The 14,572-nt window shown below is 38.9% G+C and overlaps 1 long non-coding RNA gene across 2 annotated transcripts in view; it reads left to right on the top strand.

The window, feature by feature from the left end:
- LOC122882622 overlaps positions 1–14,572 on the top strand; it is a 52,361-nt gene that overhangs the window by 8,684 nt on the left and 29,105 nt on the right. The gene's annotated exons all lie outside the window — the stretch shown is intronic.

A 14,572-nucleotide genomic window follows, 5' to 3' on the forward strand; every position in this document is an offset into this window, starting at 1 on the left:
GAAAACCGGCAAATGTTCACATTTGAAGGGCTGTAACAGGTGAATTTTGGCATTTTTGCCAAAAAATTAATTACATAATAAATTTTTACAGTTGTTGCTGATTAATTTTCTGTATCTTAAATAATTGATCGACTATTCTTTCAGCTCTAGAATACAGTCACATTTTTAAACCTTGGCCAATAAAACCCAAACTATTTGTGGCTTAATAATATTAGAAGTGAGTGAGAAATGTCTTTATGGGTCAGGTTTTGGTCATGGTTTTGCTTGGTTTCACACCAAAAACCTGCCTGGTTGTGTCCACAAAGTCCACATTTTAGTTTATCGTGTGAACAACAAACTTTCTTTTCTGTACAGAAACAGAGATTCACACCACTTTCTGTACAGATCGAAGTTATTGGTTGTACACTAGAAATTGTGTTCAAAGTGTTCAGCCAGATAACACTCAGCAAAATGAAGACAAACAGGATGTTATTTTCCAGCCAGCGAGGTAAAAGGTTCAGAAGACAGCGCTGTTTTTCTAAAAAAAAAAAAAAAAATGATGGAAACGCCTGCATACACGGAACACATAACCTTTGTTCCCATTCAAATATTTGCTCTTTGGCTAATAAGTTAACTTAACAGGTTTTAAAAATAAAGTTTACTCTGTGTGTGTGTGTGTGTGTGGGTGTGGTCCTACTTTTGTAGAAGTTGTTGCGGGCGAGCAGACAGGCTGGAGAGTTGACGCTGGTCATGGCGTGTCAGATGTGCAGGGTCGCTGACCTACAGGGTCAACATCCCAGAGAGAGAGGGAGAGATCATGACTCGGGTCAACGTCAAAGCCGTCTCATATTGTCACTCCTGAGTCAAAACGTTTAGCAGTTTTAATTTCATCAGCTGGACATCAGTTGAGTGTCTACGCTGCTGTGTGACCAAATATTGTGTTAAATATAAATCGAAGTAAAAAGAAATGAGAGAGAAGAGAGAGAAGCTTTTTTTCATTTATCAATTTACAAACACTAGAGCTGTGTCCCTCCCAAACATCTAATAATTCTGTTTTCATTTTGAATGAACCATACATCATAATCCTTGACACCATAAATCAGTGTGTTGTGTTGACAGAAAGATGGATGGATAGACATTTCACCAAACTTTTTGAGAAGTTTTTTTAAATTCGAAATTGTTACTTGTGTTCCAAAGTCACAGCTTTACTTAACATCTGTTGCAGGTCTGCAGCTAAAGATTAATCATTAACTATTGATTAATCTGCTGAGTACCTGTCGATTAAGTACTTGCCCCTTATAAGTTCCCTGATATGTTTACAGTTCAGATCCCAAAGATATTTAATTTGCTGTTATATGCTGTAAAACAAGCTGTTATGTCACCTGGCTGCAAACTTAAAGAACGATTAACTGACCGATATCTTCACATTTAAAAGGCTGGACCAGCAAATTGTTGCTTCAAACATAACTTAATTAATTAGTTAGTTACCAGAAGCACTGCCGATTAGTTTTTGTCCATCGACTAAGTGTTTCAGTTTTACTTTATTGGTCAAATGAATCCACATCTCATTTCCTGTTTGTAAAATAATGGCCGAATACATTATCTTGATATATTTACTGCTAAAGTTAATTATGTTTGTACATCTTCTTTGTAAATAGAATTTAGTTTCCTCTTTATTTCTTCCTTTAGTGCTACTTTTATATACTTTTTTTATTTCATTGTATTGCTAGAAATAAACAGTTGGCACATAGAAAACTTTGTTTTTACATTTCCAGTTTAAACCAGAATGCACTGGTCAGTTAGTATGAGCAGTGACAGCCAGAACAGACAGAGAATAGAGCGCCACCTGTAGAAACTCAAAACTGCACCAGCACAGAGTCAGATGGAGGGAGACGGCGACGTGGTGGAAAGAGAGACGTGAAGAGGGAAAGGTAAATAAATAACGAGTTGAATGTGCAAACAGAGGAAACGATTATTCCAGAGAACGCAAGGACAGTTTGTTCAACCTGGATCACTGATGCTGCTATTATTAGTTACTGTGTGTGTGTGGGGGGGGGTCAATCGTACAAGGTCTCCCATTTGCCATTTCTGGAAACTACTGTATGATATAACACACATTAAACCAAGATCATATGATCTTGGACCTGTTTAAGCATAATTGTATTTGGTGTTTTTGCATCAACACGACTTAGTAGAAAAGTTACAGGACCATCCTGGTGGTTTTCTTTTCACGGTTTTCAGCCCATTTACTTCAACTCATGAATGCTGTCTTTCACTGCAAAACATTTTCCCTGGCGCACCATAGTTAAGATTCTTGAGAGTATGTTGTTCCCTTTAGGCTTCCATTAAGTTCACTTTTATAGAAATAAACTTGCAGATATTTCTAAAGTGACAATGAAGATCACGCTTTGTTTAATTTTGGCAGATTTCTTTATCATTGCTGTGAGAAGCATGGCTGTCAAAGTTATTCTTCCACATTATTCTCCTGTCAGCTGTCTTTGCTGATTGATTGTCTCTGGTTTTGCTGTTCTGATGGTGTGTCCTTTTTGTTTTGGCAGCTGAATCTAATGTCTCAGATGTTGTATCCTTGTAGAATTGATAAAATTGTGCTTTTGCTGCATGGATCTTATACATCCCCCAACCACAGTCCCAGTGTGTTGTTGACAGTCCTGCTCACTACAGCTGGTAGTACACCTGGGTAGGCAGCTCAACTTCCCCAACACCATTAAGGTGCTTCAACATGGGTGCTTGTCAGACGGTCAAACGGCATCTGAAACCCCCTTTCTGAAACTGACAGTCAGACTCACTTCACCCAACGATTGGCCAGATAGCTTTTAGAGAGAAGTTCAAACCCTGCTTACTTTCTCACCTCCACTCTTTGTACAAATACAAAGTGGCAGACGTAGTTGTGTAAAGAATTAAACAAACAAGTGCAACACTAGGAATGTCTTCGTGGAGAGACAGTCTGAAGGCGTAACGCAGTCATTTGAACTTTTATCGCATCTCGCCCCGACTACGACAGCAGGCGTTTCGCTCCACCTTTGAGTTTGGAACAGCTACAAATACTTTTTGCCTTCCGTCGGGGTTGAACGGTACACTAGATTCCCTGACATGTTGTCAGAAGCCTTGGGTGATCGTCTTTGTGCCTCGAGGATTGGATAGAAGAGGTGCGCACAAGAGAGAAGAGGACCAACTATCAAGAGCTGGTGGAGCGGTGTCCGAGGCAGAAATGGAGAGCTCGCTGTGTGCTCGTAGAGGTTTTCTGGTTGCTCTCTGCAGAGCATTTATGCTGCCGGGCATGGATGAGAAGCCGGGATGTGTGGTGTAGTGCTGCCGTGGCACAAGTTGAGGTCTGATGAACTCTGGCTGGGTTGCCCGAGTGAGGGTGTCTGCTGTTGAACGACCCGAAACACCCGATGACCCCAGTAGGTCACATCACAGGTGACCCTAGTCTACCGTAGGGTATATCTCCGAGGCATCGCTTTAGAAGATCACTTAATCATATGTATTGGGAAATTATTTGACGCTAAGCTTATGGCTCAGATATTTGAAACCAACAGGATCTTAACAAGCTGCAAGGGGGGGAAAAACTCAAATCACCAAAATATGAACTTTTCAGAAACTAAGACAAGCAGCCCTAAACTCCGATTAACCACTGTGTATTTTTCAGCCTAGCCAGTGACTACTGATGGCGTTAAAGCTAAGGGTTGTAAAACTGTCTCAGCACATAACGGAGCATGTAGTACTTCTAGTTTCTAAACTTTTTTTTTATTGTTTCTATATTCATCAAAATCTTCTACCAAAATTGTCATAACTTTTGTTGATTCCACCTGGAAATGTTTGTGCCTTTTGATACATAGACTACGTATTTGATTTATGGTTGCAGACTATTAGGTGGATCAGAAATAAACTATTTTCGCTTGGATCAGTTAACAAAGAGATGTGGAATTCTGTGGAGGATTTTGGCAAATGCGTTGGTGATAAGTGCTGTGTATGTTTGTTTGTTTGAGGTCTTGCCTGTCCTCGTTCAGCTGGGCCATCGGTGCAGCCCCGTTAGCTTTAGATAAAAGCGACTTCTTCCGGTGACAGCTCTCAGAATATTTGTTTTAGCGTTGAACTGTAAAACTGTGGAGTGTCTGGTGGCGGCTTTCGTGGAAGCAGCCGGTCATTTATATTTACAGATAAGATCAGTTTGTGGTCTAGGGATCATGGCTCTGTTTTGAAAGTCTTGCTGCCCCAGTTTGGGTTTGGTTTTCCTGTTTGTGCTGTAAACACATTAAAGCTGTTGTGTCACAAATCTCCCAGCAACCACAACTGGAGAATTAGCTATATATGTGCAAATAATATCAGAAAAAATTTGACACACCTGAATACCATGCAGCTGTGTGGATGTTTGTCAATTCAGTATTAAGTAAATATTAGTGTATAAAGGGAGAATTGTTTCCAAATGGAAGTTACTATGACACATTTAAAATGGGTTAGAGACCAGAGGCACAGCTACAGTCTTGGTTACATAAACACATTTGGTCGTGCTGGGATGATAACAGCATGTGTGTGCTGAAAAGATAAGTATTTCACAGCTCTGAGTCTGTGTGGTATTTCACAGTATTGACTGCGGTGCTGCATCACAACTGTGGTGTGCACACCCGCCACTGCAGCACCAGTACCGCTCAGTTAGGGATGGGACAAGATGTGATTTTTATCACCGATCTGGATAAAAAAAAACAAAAAAAACACTCAAGTTGATTGTGGTGAATTTACATTATTGGGATAATCGTGACACTGGACCATTAACATCACTGCAATACTTGAAATAATTGTGCAATATTCTCTGTTTAATACTGCTGTGCAATATACTGTTTTCAGTTTAAAATTCCCTATTTATTGATATTTATTCATACGTCGATTACTGCTGTGCAATATCCACGTCTCATAATCATCTTAATAAGCTACACTTAACTTGACAGTACTCATTACTGCACTATTACTTATTACTCATATTATTACATTGTACTATACCGTACATACTTATCAACCGGTAAATCCACTTTGTACTTTACACTTATTTTAATTTTATACTTATACCCACTTTGTACTTAATTTATCTGACCTGTATTATAGTGTATTATATTTTTTGCTTAGTACTTCTATCCCTGTGTGCACTGACGTGACAGTGAGCTGCTGTAACAAAAGAGTTTCCTCTCGGGGATCAATAAAGTATTTCTGAATATCCTCACGAGTGACTTGAAAAAAGCTGTCCTATATTGATTGATCCTGATTTATTTTGAATTGCCAGGTTTGGCACGTCTCACTCTCTAGGCCACAAGGCTAGCAGTACTGTTTTACAGAAAAGTGCCACAGACTTATTTACTAAAATGGGTCAAAGTAGTTTAACTAGTTTAACAGTTTGTTAAAGGATAATTCCTATATTTCTTAAGTCAGGGGTAAATTATATATACTGACGCAATTGATGAAATAGAGCCTGATTTTAAAAAACATCAAGAATTATCATGAAAGAACAGACTCACACAATGTTGCTATTTATTTAGTTATCCTTTATGCAGGGGGACCTTATGATTTATGATTACCTTTTTTATTTAAGATTATTTGTTTTTCACTAAAAAGGATGTCCTATCTGTGATGCAATAAAAATATTTGTTTCTTAACGAAACGTAAGAAATGATTCCAGTATGTTTTAGTGCCATTTTATGAGTTTTAAGCATATTTTGATGATGGATTATATTGTGACTCGCAATTATTTTGGCCAGGATAATCGTGACATGAAATTTTCACATCGTCCCATGCCTACTCACAATATCAGTCCCGAAGTAGGCAGTGACACGGTTTTCTTGTGTTGCTCTATATACTCCATTGGATAAGAAATGTAGCAAAGACTGGGACGTTAAAGAGACAGTGAAATAACAAAATACATTTTCCAAGTTCTAATTCTGTCTCCCTGTTTTTAATTATCTCTTGTTATATATGCCAATCTCTCGTCTCTGTTCCTGTAAAACGTTAAAATAGATTTATTTTAAACTCGGGGGCATGTACAGAAATTTGTCCAATCAAATGTGAATTGGGGCGATGCGTTAACGCTGCCCATCATCATGAAACCACACTTGACCATTAGCTCGTGGTTCGTAGCAGCTAGTAGAGCAGTAGGTGTGTGTTTGCCAAAAACTTAGATTGCATTTCCAAAAGAGGGTGATTATCCTCTAATTTATTAATTTCTCCTTTATCCTCTTGATCTAACAACGCAAGTAAGGGAGGTGTGGGTGCTCACTTTTGAGCGATCCAACTAAATTTTAAGGATTTTATTTAAATCCCTCTCATAACTTAACCCTGTCCACATGTTCTGTTTCACATGCAAATATGTCATATTACGGCAGCTAAGGACGCTCTAACTTCTGTTTCACTGACTTTAAAGTGCAGACTCCCAAACAGTGTAGTAAATGTAGTCTTTTCATACTTCTCCATAGTTAAGTTAACAAAAACTTAACTCAGCAGACATTTGGTATCTTCTCTGAAGCTCTGTCACTTTGTTTTGGGGCCTTTTTGCCTTCAGTCATGTCTTCATTCAGCATTTAAACACACGATCAGGAACATTCCACTGTTTGGCTCTGCCTGTATGTTCAGGACTATTGTCCTGCTTCATTAGGGTTGGGATTATGCCTACCAAACTGTGAGTTAAGTCCGTCCAATGTGCCGGAGTAGAGCCAAAACAACAGAAAATATTTCATTGTCCTACCTCTTATACCAATATGAGCTGATTGCAGTGGAAATTGAAAAGACACGAGTATGCACATAAAAGACAACGATAACAATAATAAAGATGTATCACATCCAAACTACAGTTCAGGTCTTAACATTTTGGAAGAACGAGGAAAAATGGCAAAGCCAGAGCACTTTTCTTATCCATTTTTCTTCCAGTTCTGTCAAGCAACTGTGAACAGTTCTGATGAAAGTGCTTGCATTTTCTAATGTGGGTCACACACTTTGTGATCTGAATTTTAAAAAAAATAAAATAAAAGGGTTAAAGGAACCTGAATTGGGAAGCTTAAACATGTTGTGTAAGGATGTATCCAGTGACAAAAATAAAACTCTGTATCCCTGAAAAAACATGGACATGTCCTGAACCATCTTTCATTGCCTGCTGCTGCGTTGCGTAAGGGTAACCTAAACACAGCTTAAAGATGTAGGGGAAAGGTCGCAGCCGCCAACTGTTGTTTCTTCCTCCTATAGAGTCTGTTTCTCCTTTTTCTTCCCTGAAAGCTGTAACCAACTCTCTCTCTCTCTCTCTCTGTCTCTGTGTCTCTCTCTGTCTCTGTGTGTGTGTTGCAACAGTTAATGCTAAATGAAACCATTAGCTGAACAGGAAAGAGACAGATGAAAACAAAGACAGGAGGAAAGAAGTAAGGGAAGTTGAGGAAAGAATAAAAGAGAGAAGGAAGGAAAGGCAGAAAGAGAGGATCAAGGAAAGAAATAAATAGGGTAGGAAAGACAGGAATAAGGAAAGAAAGATGGAAGGACACAAAGAGGGAAGGGAAGAAAGAGGAGGAAAGGAAGGAAGGAAGGATATGTCAAAATACTGTAAGCACATGTGCATGCACCTTAAACTAGTAGCTCCCTCCTCCTTATGTGCTATGTTTTGGTGATTGTTGATTTAGATTTAATCTACATGTATGTGTGTGTTTTTTAAGGGGGATTAGTTCTCTCCTTGTTACTGCTCTGCTGCTGTCTGTCTCTAATCCATTTTCACTTCTTCTCAGTCTGACCAGCGTAAAGAAAGCTGCTCTGGTCCTCGGCATCACTTTAAACATAATCTCACTGAAGTATTTTGATGACATTTCCACTCAGTTTGTTTTTTCTGTGCAGACTGACAGAAGTTGAGAGATGGCAGATGGTGACTCTTGGTGAAAACACACTTTAATAACCACCCTGGTGATTCTTGGGTGTATTGGTGGATAGTTAAAAAATACATGTAAATAAGACAATTTTGGAGCTGTTGAAAGGCGTATTTTTCCTTCTGATGGAAGCTAACTGTTTCCGGTCTCAAGCCAGGCTACACAGGGCCCTGATATTGCACTAAAAACACACCCCATGATGACAGAGAATAGCTGTGTGTATAGGCTACAGTATACTTGGTGTAGGCAGTTTTGTTCTTGTTATATAAAAATCTCACCTCCTGCAGCTGTAAATGGTTGTTCAGCAGGACTCCCTGGTAATAAAAGAGCAGACTTTGCCCTGCAGCATGTGAAAGTCTGTTAATCCTGAGTTAATGACATGGATGCCAAGGAGATTTGCCTCGTCAGCAGACGGCAGAGCGATAAGGTCTTAGAAGGCAGGGAGTTTACAAAAACAAGCTATGAATCGCTTGAGCTCAGATTGGACTTCACCTTCTGATGGATTACATCAAACAGTATCTCTGTACACATACGCAGAGGCTTTAACTTGCTTCATTTGAGGGCTGTGCAGCCTCTCCTCTGCAGAGTAAACTTAGTAAGTATACTTGACCTATACTTACTGCACTTTCATTGGCAGAGTTGCTTTTTTTTTTTTGCCTTTTTGCAATGTTGGAAATAAAGTAAATTTGGTGTGTACACATTTCAAAGAGTCTCTCATTGGGATTTGATAAATGCTGTACTAGGAGGTGATACCCGCCCTCATTGTCAATACTGTATATTAAAGGAATACGCCACTGAAAATGTGCTTTTGATTAACAAACTCACTGTCTGTAGGCTTGAAAGGTGGCTCTGAAAAGTTTGTAGCTTGCCCTTTTCGTTGAGGACAGCAGCTGTAGATCAGCTTGGATTCACGGCAGTTACCTGGAAAAGTGCGAAAATGTCAACCACTCCTGCATCATGATCTACTTTTCACAATCACATTTTCACCAAAATATGGCTAAATACACACCTTCCAGGTTTTTGCCAGCGCAGTGTGCGGGTTACGTTTGTCACCTGCAACCAATGTAAGCAAGTTATGAGCGCCATCAGCAACATCATTTGTAGAGCAGCTATATCTGCATCAGAAGCAGGACATTTTGTAAAATAACGTCTATTTAACCTCAGAAAGCATGGCTTGTGACCCAGTGAGAAGCTGCAGCAGAGTAGTACATTTTTAAAGAATAATACTCTCTCAATACTTTACGACCTCCCTACTCTTTGTGACACTTAGCCCCAAGCCCATTGGTTCCTACTGAAGATGTAACTGTTGGTACAAAGGAACACTGTGACAGGACGAGACGGTTACTGAAGGTGCTTATTAGGCCGTTCATCCTCTCATGAAGGGGATGAGATGGGTTCTCCAGTATGTTCCTTATTTTGGACCTCAGCCACCTCCTCCAGGCCGTCAAGGCACACTCCTACAACAGAGCTCGCCTTCTTGATGTTGAGGTGTAGCCCTTACGAACTTGTATGACTCCACCTCCTCACCCTGAGTTAAGTTTAACAAACGTTACTGAAACAGGAGTAAATAGAGCATTTGTTGGGGACTATTTTCAGCGGCTGATTAATCCACATTTGGTTCTCTAGTGAGTATTTGGGGCAGCAGGACGGTGCATGTGGGACTGAGTCAAAATAAAGAGCTGGATATCGCCACTGATTTTCCCATTCAATTCCAGTTCACAAGGTTTTGATTTCCGATGCGATTCAATATCGATTCGGTTAGGGACATTTCAGTAACGATACCAATTTTTGCTTGGATATGAAAGAGATTCTCAGAGAACTAATGTTGTAAATTGTACAAGGAACCCTCTAATGGTGCATTATTAAAAATATTGTTTATATTAAGAACTGACCCTTTAAATCTCTAACAGATTGATATTTCCACTCAGACCCAGTGTTTCCCCAACCATTACATTATATATAGATAATAAGAAAAAAAACTTGACATTTAAGGTTGAAATAATGTCCCTTAATCATCAAGTATTGCATTTCAAAAGGTTGTGCTGTTATTTCCGCGTTAAAAGACAAAAGAGAGAGATTGTTTGATGACTGCTCACTCGGTCATTCAGGTGAGCCCGGGAACCTGAAGACCTGAATGGCAGATGTTCACTCGACTCTCAAAACCTCTGTGATACATGTAAATTAGCATATGTTGTAGAATTTTAGTGTTATTCACGTTTTAATACCGCATGGCCATGATAATATCATGACGAATATGATTGCTGTCCAAAATGTGTGAAAATAAAACGCTGGTTATAGAAAATTCTAAACTTAAACACGTTAGGACAGGATACTTTCTGAGTGGAGTACAACCACTATTATGTTAATATGACAGGGTGCAGTGGATGCGATACATGCTGTAACTGGAGCCGGATGAGAGCAGAGCTGCACTCGGGCCAAGAGTTTCCCCTACGAGTCACGAGCCAAAAAGCCAAAGGGCAAATGATAAGACACCCAAATGTCAAAATTAAGTCATTGTGCTCTGACATCATTCATTACTTGAATTAAATTGGTCATTTTCAGACCTACATGTCTGCTCAACCAGAAATCTAACTTTAAAAAGTGATTGGCGTTATGCAGCTCTTGGAGTCTAATTTTAGGAGCAAGAAATATGAGACGCAAATAAAAGCTGTTTACAAATGATAGGCTACTGTGTGCTTCAAAAGGTATACTGTTTTGAAACGAAAATGGCCTTACTCGATGTTTATGAATCACTTTAAAAATGGAGATTTTCAAAAACATAACTGGTCCAATCAGTGACTACAGCTGCCCCTTAAATAATTTGTAATTTCATATTTTTGTGAAATAAGCAAAAGTCAATCACCCAGTTTGACACTCTACTTTTTATATATAGTTATAGTTGAAATAGATCATGTAAGTTTCCAGGACGCGAAACAAAACTAAATACCTTTTTTAAATACCACATAAAAAGGGTGCCGAGGATAAAGCACAGGAAGTTATATTTCCTTGCAGTCTGTATTTTGTGATCAAACTATGTAATAAGGAAGCATTGGAGCATTATGTTCACTCTCAGCAACACTTTACTGCAGCTAACAAGATGTTCATGTGGGACTAAAATGTTCCAGCTTGTGTACATGCTCAATTTTAACATTGCAGGAAGACATATGAAAATGTCCTTGTGATAATATTGACCTTTGCTATTTAAGTCTTACCTTTTTTTTTGCTCAATGTTTAGTTATAATCAGGCTTTTCAGGTCCATCAGTAAAGATGCAGAACAAGATCAGATAACTCCAGAAAAATATTGTGATCAGAAGTCTAAAGCTGAAAGGAGTAACGCTGTGAAAAACAGAGGGATGATGGAGCATCGGGAGGCCAATCAGTCGCTTGTTGTGTCACTTTTCCTGTCCGTGTCTCCCCTCCTCTCCCCTCCGCAGACTGACGCTTTATTAGCTGAGGACGCAGACCTCCCCTTTGTCTCTTCCCTCCCTCCACCCATCCCTCTTCCTTCCTCACGAATCTCTCTGAAACTTCCTGTTACTCTCTCCAGTGTTCCTCTGTCTTAGATCTGGATTTACAGGAGGAGCAAAGATGCATGCACAAAAATAAACCAAGAGGTCAGAGCAGTTTTTAAGTCTTTTGGGGCAAGTCTTAAATCTGAGTCATGTCACAAGTCATAATGAACAAATGTATGTATCGGCCTAACAATTTCACCAGGTCAAAACTGGAAATTGTTGACAACAAGGTCTGTGGATTATCAAGAGTAACCTGGTCAGTGTTTCCAAAAAGACGCCTTTTAAGAGTGCAGTAACTTTACTGTGTGAAACTGAGGGAGCAGGTATGTATGTTAACGCATAGTTACATTAAGTGATGATCAGAGAAACTTTGTTGTTCAACACAAGGCAACAGAAATGTGTCTTTGAAGTGGCTCATATAGATGGAAAAACAAATATACAGAGTAACAATGATTTATGATATAACATTTGCAGATATCAGCTATTCTTGAACTAAGAAAACGTAATTTTCAGCTTGCCAATCTATATTTTATCTATAGGCTTTTGACATGATGTATAATATTATCGACCCAGAGAAATGTGTTGCTTGTGAATTGCAAAATTGACGAGATCCCCAGACTGACACATTACAAAACGTATCCCTACGCACACTGACTTATTAATGATCCGTATTCGTAATTTAACCAGTTAGTAACATCTCTTTAAGTCTGGAAATGTTAGTAATCCTTTTATTTTATACACTTCCTCCCTCCTTCTTTTTTTTTTTTTTTATACACTCTCAAAAGTTTTTTTTATATTGCACAATGTGTATATTGCCACACTCACTTTTATATTATTTCAGTTTTAATATTTTTTACACTTTCTGCTGTAGCTTAAATTTGCACCAGATTTTTGTTTTGTCCTTCGTTCTGTTGCAAAACCCAAAAAAAAAAAAAAAAATGGTTCCACTACAGTTAAAGTTTGTTTGTGCTGAACTCATACCCAACTGCTGCACAACCAGACTGCAAGAAACTCATAGTACAAGTCACTAAATAACACGGTGCAACTGTGAGCCGCCACTGTGTGCTACACTCGCATTAATAACACAGTGTGTGTGCCCACAACACACCACGCAGGTTAAATAAACCCTGCTGAGTTGTGTCATTGTATTTCCTCTCTGCGACATTCACCTGGTATGAAGTTTAGTCTGTATAAAGGTCACTCTGCATAAAGGTGACTGGAGCCTGGAGCAGCAGGAAAGCTGACAGGAGGAGGAGACGGCCTGTAAAAAGATTCCTGCTTAAATCATCAACAGTATGTCAGTCACATTGCGATCTTAGAACACTGCAGCCAGTAAAACTTTAATTTTCATTTACTGCCAGTAAAACGTTTAAGAAAAGTTACAGAAACGCTTTTGGGAGGCGACTGATAACAACAAAAATGGCTGTTTTGAATCCTTTTTAGAAACGGTGAAAGATTTTGGTGTTTTAGGAATCAAAAAATCACAAGTCACAAAGTGTGTATAAAACGTTTAAATTGCCTCTTCGTATCTGAACACACACACACACACACACACACATCACATACACATATATATTGCCAGAATTGTCCAGATATGTTTATCTCCTTATAACTTCAGATCTTTCCTCAACACATTTTCTTCTTTGTCACTTTTCAGATTGAGTGACCTTCATTCTCTATTAGTTAGAATGAGAAAGAGTTGGGACACAGTATTGACTTTATTTTCTTTCCTGTACTGTATATTTAGCCTAGTGTGTGTGTGTGTGTGGGATCTGTTCATGCCAGCTTTGCTGTAATCTGATGCCAACAGTTTAAAAACAGAACAAGAGATCATAAATGTGTATTTTAAGAAGTGACTGTGTTTGTGTGCTGTTGTACACAGAGACACTGACACACGTCAACCTCATGGAGGCGCTAGAGGATGAATTAGGGGATCGCCAAAGTCTTCGGGATCTATTGTCTGGGCACCATAGATATGTGTAACCTTTCATGGCAGTCCATCTTGTAGTCGTCAAAATATTTAACTAAAAGCTTAAAAAGCCAACCTGCAGGTGGCACTCGAGGGAAAAGGAGGAGGATCACCAAAGAGGATTCATCCTCTGGGAACCATGAATGCTTCTACACAATTTCATGGCAATTTCATCCAAAAGTTGTTCAGTCTGGACCAAAGTGGTGGATAGACCGACATGAGCCACACTGTTAGCATGGCTAAAAATACAGGAAGTCCATGCGCCTGGCTGCTGCTGTTGTAACATGTCATTTTAACATTTTTCTAAATGTGTACTGATTAAACAAACAAGATTAGTGAGCTTTAGAGGTGTTGGTAGGTGTGTTTTGTTTTTTTGGACAGAGCCAAGCTAGCAGTTTCCTCCCAGCTCAAGCTCAGTACTTCACACACGGGACATGGGACTGTATTTGAACTGAATTGCTTGATGTTTTTAACCGTTTTTAACATGGTAGTTATCCCTTTAACATCACTCAAAAGGCTCTTGACCTGTCTGTGGTGGTTGTGTGGAGGTTTAGGAGATCAGACCAGTAAAGACATTCAGATAAAGATGAAACTTGGTCAGTGACTGACTTTCTAAATCTACGTTAACACACAAAAACTAATTTGTCATGTTTTTTGTCTTTCTGCTGTTGCAGTTTTTACAGCTATCAACATTTTTTGTTTCTAAGCAGAATATTAAATGATAAAATTGCACTCCACTCATTTCCTTTTGTTCGACTATAGCAGTCCTATAGACGGGTGCGTTGGATGATGATCTGTTACTAAAGAACTCCTGCACACTGTTGATCACTTGTGGGTTTTTTTTTTTTTTTTTAATTTATGACATCAGGTTTGTAACCAGCAGCACCTCCCTGACAACCATACATATTGAATATCTGTATGAATTTGACTTGATAAAGCCCCGAAACTTCGTAAATTAGTACAAATGATCAGCAGTGTGTGGGATTTTTTTGGTTCTTCAATTACGAAAATCTCATTTTTAACAATGTTCTCACTGTATTACATGTTTGTCAGTATTCATAGTGTTTGGCATTACTGTGTTTTTTGTTTTTTGTTTGTTTGTTTTAAAATAGCCAATAAAGCTGTTTGAATTTGAACAGCGGAGAAACAGACATAGAGAATATAGGGGTCAAATATTAGACATTACTGACCCAGCTAACTCCAGTAG

Source organism: Siniperca chuatsi, linkage group LG10, assembly GCF_020085105.1.
Source record: "Siniperca chuatsi isolate FFG_IHB_CAS linkage group LG10, ASM2008510v1, whole genome shotgun sequence".
Classification (NCBI taxonomy): Eukaryota; Metazoa; Chordata; class Actinopteri; order Centrarchiformes; family Sinipercidae; genus Siniperca; species Siniperca chuatsi.